Consider the following 7408-nt stretch of genomic DNA (forward strand, 5'->3'; position numbering starts at 1 on the left):
TTGTTGACTTGTGTTCAAACTATTTCCGTTTCAGTGTGATAATGAATCAGGATATGTTTTTGCCGTTGTTGATAAATTCTGCCTTTTTAAAAGACAAAGGCAAATACTGTATCTATTTTGGGTCTCTGGCTTCTTAGCATGAAAGTGAGGTGCGTGATGAGGAGGACAGTCAGGTTTGACCACAGGACCTCACGGGGACAGCACGGCTTTAACAAGACAGACTGCACTGTCTCCCACTAACCTAACCACCACAGTACACACACAATACACACACAATACACACACACAATCTTAGAATACACACACACATAATGTGGATCCTGGCCACCAGATCCCAGGTCTGCTGGTGAGTGGCTATGCCTGGGAGAGATTTGGTCCATGTCTGCCTGTAGGATCTGGTTCTGTAACCCATTGTTGCTGCCTTTGTATGTGTGGGGGGTGATCTGCGAAGCGCTGACTGTGTGTGTGTCTGGTAGTGATTGTCCATTGCTCGTCCACAGGCTAACAGAGCCTTTTTCCTCATGTGGCGAGGGTATCGTATTCATTAGAGCCAAACGGAAAATGAAATCAAGCGTCTCTTTTTGGACTGAAGTTTCAGTACGTTTTCTTCCGTTTGGTGGCTAATGAATATGGCCCAGCTAACGGGGACTCCAGTGACATCAGCCGTAGTTCTGTCACCATCCATTTGCTTCTTCAGCTTCTGTGAAATGTTAATCAGTACTACTTTAATTTGTACTGCATTAGCATTTTGATTAACTCTGCCGGGGCTTCGCCTGTGCACTCAAGGTCCTCTTTAGTCATAGTTACTGCCGGGGAATTACTTTCTGATTAATTAAGTTTGTTAGAATGCATCGGAGCTTGGCAAACTCTAACCTTACGAGGGAGGGAGGGAGCAGGTTAGTGTTTTTTGGTCATGAATCTTGTTCTGGAGGGAGCTCTGCAGAAGGGTCCCTAGCTGGCAAAGCCACAAAGTCATAAAATATGATTTTAAACCTTAACTCTAACCTTAACAACACTGCTAACCCTAATGCCTAACCCTAACCTTAAATTAACACCAAAAAGCAAAAAAGCAACACCAAAAAGCAATATTGCCCATTTTTACTTGTCAGCTTGCCTCCAGGACAAGGCTCATCCCAAACAACGTCAACCTGCGAAAAAGTAGTGGGGGGGGGTTATAGAAATTGAGGGATGTATTTATTGTGTAGATGTTTAGCATATGTGCATGAACGTGTAAAGACATGCTGAATTTGAATGTGCAAAATGGGCTCAATCATAACTCATTGTGAGTAAATCTCACACTGATGTCAGTGGGGGATTTTATATAGTTATGTAAATGCATGAATTTTTCAACTAAAGTATTTCCTGTCTGTCTGTCTGTCTGTCTACAGGCCGTGCTGGACGTAGCAGCCAACGAGGGCTGGCTGGTGACTGCTCTCAGCATCTGTAACCTGGTGCAGATGATCGTTCAGGGCAGGTGGCTCAATGACTCCTCTATACTGACCCTACCTACCATAGAGCAGCAACACCTCTACCTGTTCAGGTAGACAACTCTACTGACCCCACACACACACACAGGATGAGAATGCTGCTAGGACTCTTTAATTAACGCTCTATGGCATGGACCATTTTATAATCCACAGACATGATCAAACTCTGCAAGCATTCTTATCATCAAGCAGCATCAGTTACATTCTGCTAACCTCAGGGCTGCTCACGCACACACACTAACACACACACACAGAGAGGAAATTCAAGAGTGTGTGTCCAAGGCAATCTTAATTATTTTTACATACACACCATGTGGATTTGAGACACTGCGTCCTGCAGTGAAGAATAATTTTGTGCAAACTCAATAAATATGGTAAGGAGAAAGGGATAGAGGGATGAGAGAGGACAGAGGTTCCAGTGGCGACGACACAGCAGGAAGTGTAGTTAGGATTTAAAATCACATGACTAGATCTGCCCCCTGTTGTTCCCCGCAGCAGGTGGAGCTCCAAAAAAGGGAGGGGCGGAGCCAGGGGCTTCCACGGACCAATAGAAGGGCTCCCTGAGCTGATTGCCTCCTGTGAGGGGCGGGAGAACACCTTCGCTGCCATCTTGGGGGAGGAGTTTCAACCCCGTCAGATCTCCCAGGTAACAACCTTCTAACATTCTACGTTAATTCACCTCACTGTTATAGAACACATCCAGATACTGGATGTGTAAAGTGTCACTTTCCTATAGAAACAGAGGATTTCTAGGGGTACATATGCTTCACCATGAACCCTCCAGTCTCCATTGTCCTCCACCACAATGAAATAACATGAAATACTTCCAAGGTGTCGGCCTCATCTCTCTATTCATGTAACCTTCTCAAATACTCTACCAGAGCACTACCAAACAACATATACACACACTCTACCAACGTCAGCCCACACACACACACACACACACACACACACAGTGAGAAGCATCAGAGAAGCATCAGTCTGGCGCAGTGGTCCAAGGTACCTCCAGGATCTCCTATTACGGTCCAATGCGAGGGTTTACAGCACCAATCTAAGTGCTAATTGCAGCTGTAATGAGAGCGTCCAGGCGCCACTGCCAGCCCAGTGGCCTTGCCCAATCAGTGTCCCCGCTCCCCCTCCTCCCAGCCCCTCAACGCTCCCCCCCATGGCATCGCGGCCTGGCTAATTAAATAACTAGATGCGTGGAAACGTCCCGGTCTGATTCGCCAGGGGACAGTAATCCTTACATAAATAGCTTTTGTTGGGTGAATCTGAGAGGCTTTTCTCCTTCTCCCATCCCAGTCCCTCCCTGACACTGACAGGGTCTTCAGGAGGAAAACATATACACACACACACACACACAGGCATGCACATTCGCACACCTATCATCCATACTCTCTCTCTCTACCTTCCCTCTACTTGTCTTGCTCTCTATCCCCCCTTTTGTTTTCTTCTCCATTTGAGTCAGAGATGTTAAAGTCACCATGACAAAGCTTTAAGAGGCACCTAAGACCATGGGAATTATGTGTGTTTGAATGACTCAAGCTTTCTTCAAACGCTCTAGTCTTACCAGATAGATATGTCCATCTTATACAAGGCTTTCACTTAAGTCTGATTCTCTCTCTTCACCTCTGGTTCTTTGTTTCTCTCCCTCCTCTTTTCTCTCTCTCTCTGAACTCCGGTCTGACACATTTCCTTGTCTCTCTCTCCCTCTCTCATTTCTCTGCACCCCTCTCTGTTTTTCTCCTACTGTCCCTCCTCCCTCTCCCCTCCTCTCCTCTCCTCCAGGCCTGGTCGTTCCTCAGCCATCTGCCCGTGGTGGAGGTGCGTCTAAGTGTGAAGGGTTGGTGGGAGGGGTGTGGGGAGTAGGCAGAGCACCCCCTCCCTGCGGCCGGGGGGAAGCTCAGGGACGACAGAAGCTGACTGGATGTCCACGCTGACCAGGAGTACGTCCTGCAAGTCTCACTGCAGCGCATCAACACCGGCTAGTAGAGGGTATGTACACACACTCATGCTCACACATGTATAAAGGAGCTCACACACACATTATTGACGTTAGTTATGATTGACTGCTGATAAGTTGATTTGTCATCATGTTTTCCAGAGGAAGCAGGACAGTAAGGCCCAGGCCCCCAGGTTCCCCAAGAATAAGGATGAGGGCTGGTTTCTGGTTCTAGGAGAGGTGGAGCGCAGAGAGCTACTGGCCGTCAAACGCATCGGATACTGCCGACACCGCAGCACCGTTTCCCTGGCCTTCTACACCCCCGAGAAGACCGGAAAGTACGTACGGGAATGTTAAAAAGAATTGGAAAAAGTTCAACACATTTTTTCTTTGGGGTCTAAGCCTAGTTACTTTATGCAATTTGGGACAGCTGCCGGTGTGAAAGGGCTTTATAATATAGTTTGATTAATTGATATTTATCCCACCACAAACTCTTACGTCCCCTGGTAACCCTCTCCTCTCCCTCCAGGTGTATCTACGCGCTATATTTGATGAGTGACAGTTACCTGGGTCTGGACCAGCAGTATGACCTCCACCGCAGCGTGACCCCTGCCTGCATCGCTGCCCAGGTCAACAGTGAAGTCACTGAGGCCATGGGAGGCATGTCCGTCAAGTGATGCGTCAACATGATGACATCATCATGAGTGACATAGTGACAATGACCATATAAAAATGACAAGAGACAATGGCCATGTGTCTTTAGACGCCAATGTTTGGGATGTTTACCCTGATGATGTGATGGTGGTAATTGTGTGACTGGATGTTAGCCTTTAAGCAGGGATGTCAAACTCATTCCATGGCGGGCCTAGTGTCTGCGGGTTTTTGTATTTTCCTTTCAATTAAGACCTAGACAACCAGGTGAAGGGAGTTGTTCCTTACTAAATCGTGACCTTAACTTATCAATCAAGTACAAGGGATGAGCGAAAAACCCTCAGACACTCTTACCTTCTGTGGAATGAGTTTGACACATGTGCCTTAAAGGGTCCCATGCCTGTCTGGTCCTAATATAAAGGGAGGAAGGGAATGAGGGTACAGGGTTAAGGAACTAGGGAGATTCTGGGTCATGGGCTATGAGAAACTGTTTGGCCTAATGGGACCCTGTACAATGATCAATACTCAGAAATACTCATGAAAGACAGCGCTGTCATGTTACCTCATCAGCATTGTGTAATACAATGAATACCTATTTTGTTGCAGTATGTCATATCATTCCCCAGTCATATTCTGTCAATAATATATCCCCAAATCCACCAACTTTTGAACGGGTATTGAGAAAAATAAAGCCTGATAAACAGTGGCTTGTTTTACTCAGTTGATTTAGGGACTGGAGAGTGGGGGAGGGGTGACATATTTTATTGAGACGTTGTTGAGATGAATAATAACAGTAGAAAGAGAGAGCAGCACAAAGTGTGGTGGTTAACTGCAGGAAAAACATCACTGTGTCCAACAGGGAAAAGCTGCTCCGGAGAGGAGTTTATTTAGGCTGGCGGGGAGGAACAGGAATTCTGTGCAGGTGTGTGAAACATGCTTCCCTGTAGTGCTGTGAGGCTACAGGTACTGCCCCCCCCACCTCCACAATCCTTAGTGTATAGCGCAGAATAGCCTCCTCCTTTCCTTCTTCTTCCTCTCCTCCTCTTTCTTTGTGTAAGGTTCATCTATAGAAGCTGATCAAACTGCCATAGACAGTCATACAAGGAACAGAAGAACATAACCACAATACACAGAGGTAAATGTATAAAGATGTTTCATTGATTAGTATATTGTTACTGTATTTCTTTATTTTCTTGGGAGAGCTGACAACTATATTTTAGAACCAAACTTATGAGACAGAATCCAGCTGCGTCTTTGTTCTGATTTGTGGATTGTCCAATCAATTGAAGCAGATGTAACTTCTCTGTTGATTGAATATAATGACTTTTGAAAAATACTTTGGTTTGAAAAGTCTTGAAATTATTTGGGGGTTTCTCAACTTTGAGATAGTGACCTATATATTTGTTATGTTATATATATTACACTTACTATCAATGCCAAAAAAACATATCATCCCAATAATTACCGATTAACCTCCTTAAATAAAAAAACACACCATTGCATCTAAAACTACACTGCATGTGCAAATACTTTCTCTCCTGACACTGTCTGTCTGGTTTCACCACCATGTCCTTTCTGTAGAATAGAGTCTGTCACTGGGGCCATTTTCCTCTGCTATGGTTTCATCTGAATATGGAAACCGTTTGGTCCTAAAGAACAACTCTCTGTCAATCAGACATGGGTCAAATAAACATGTCAAACAGTTTAAAGTATTTGTTAGTGTTTGTGGTGAGCATAATTTATCTCTATACTTCGACCCCTGCGCTGGACTCACTCTCCTCTCCTGTAGCGGTCAGGTTCACCACGCGATCGCCCTATTTCCACCGCTTCACTATTGGATCCAGAATTGCAGAAGGCTAATAGGCCTATTGTATGGGAATTAAGCCATAAGGAATGCGTTGCTTTGTCTCTGCAAAAAATAGCATAGGCTACTTTTTTCAGTCTGTATGCAGGGTATCCCATATTTGAGCTTAATTAAATACGAATATAATTGTTACTTTATAGCCAAAGTGGGACAGGGACTCCAATGTAATTTGATGATTTTCATCTGAGCAGGCCATATAGCTAAATAGTGGGCTGTGCTGGCCTCAGTGCTAGACCAGTATTTTATTATAGGTGTATGTTGTTTGGTAGTGTAGACTACTGCATTAAGGTTAGTTATGGATATTAGTCTAGCAGTGCCTAATGTGATCATCCACATTTTCGAGTTAAAAACTATGGAGTCTAATCTAATTAGCATAATGACAAAAATCCCCATCAAAATCCTTCTGCTTAAGCTAGCTAGAGATATCTGTTTATATCTGATATTTTTGCATGGGCTGCCTCTCAATCTACTGCATCTGCCAATGGCGGCCTTCCGCATCTGTGATGGAAGGTGGTCGAGCTACAGCGGTGTTTGTCAGATCAGGAGACATCTCACAAAAACGTCTCTGTCATCCGAACGGTTTCGCCTACAAAACGAATATGTTCTCTGTTTTTCTCTACCACCCCCACAAGCATCACTTCATGGGACACATCTGAAGTCTTACCACTGATCTGCCAACTTTCGTCTGTATTATCAGTTTGGGCTACACACTAATATGACCCCTCTATAGAAAGGCGAGGCTATCATGAACATATAACATACATGTTGTTTTGCTCTAGGACACCCACAAGCTTCACAAGACTCATCTGAAGGTAGCCCAGTACCAGATTTATGGAAATAGTTTAGTGCCCAAAATGTATTTTTGTTTTTAATATGGGTTAAAGAAAACATATTTCCTGATCTTTAATCTCTCAGATATAGGACAGACACTTTAAAATAAACATTTTTAGTAACTTTTTGATAATCGTTCAGTCCATGTATGAATCTGTTATTCAATGTGTTTCTATAAATTAATAGCAGTAAGGCCAAATTCAATGTTTCATCATGTAAGTAAATACTTTTTTTATAGGCCTACCTAAAGGGGTCCTAAAATTCCAAATCAAAGCTAAATGATCCTTGGTATGACCATCTTAAAACAATGCCAAATGTTATTTTAGTAGAGCCCCAGCATAGATACTTAAGGATGAACTTTTCTGTTATTTTCACAGTGAAACGCTATCTCTGTGTGTAGCCATTTAGAAGAAACGTCGTTAGATTGTCTAACTTGAGGCATGCCACATTACTGTCGATTAAGGCCATCAATGACAGGGGACATGTTGCTGTGAATTTCGTCATGTTAGGCTAATAATGTCTACCCAGTGGAGGTAGCCTAGGTAGATGTTTTACTGTATGGCATTATTTTAAGTCCATCCTGGGGACTTAATAAGCTCGAGTATTTTCTATTCTCTTTTCCACAGATATTTG

General features: G+C 43.9%; 1 long non-coding RNA gene and 1 pseudogene across 1 annotated transcript; both read left to right on the forward strand.

Annotated features, from left to right (window-relative positions):
• LOC106579054 (activating signal cointegrator 1 complex subunit 3-like) overlaps positions 1–2148 on the forward strand; it is a 111786-nt pseudogene extending 109638 nt beyond the window's left edge.
• Positions 2149–3306: 1158 nt separating this feature from the next.
• Positions 3307–5416, forward strand: LOC106597028 (uncharacterized). The gene is made up of 3 exons (XR_006760511.1): positions 3307–3482; positions 3592–3767; positions 3959–5416. It is a non-coding gene; the product is annotated as an uncharacterized lncRNA (long non-coding RNA).
• Positions 5417–7408: the final 1992 nt, after the last annotated feature.

Source organism: Salmo salar, chromosome ssa02, assembly GCF_905237065.1.
Source record: "Salmo salar chromosome ssa02, Ssal_v3.1, whole genome shotgun sequence".
Taxonomy (NCBI): Eukaryota; Metazoa; Chordata; class Actinopteri; order Salmoniformes; family Salmonidae; genus Salmo; species Salmo salar.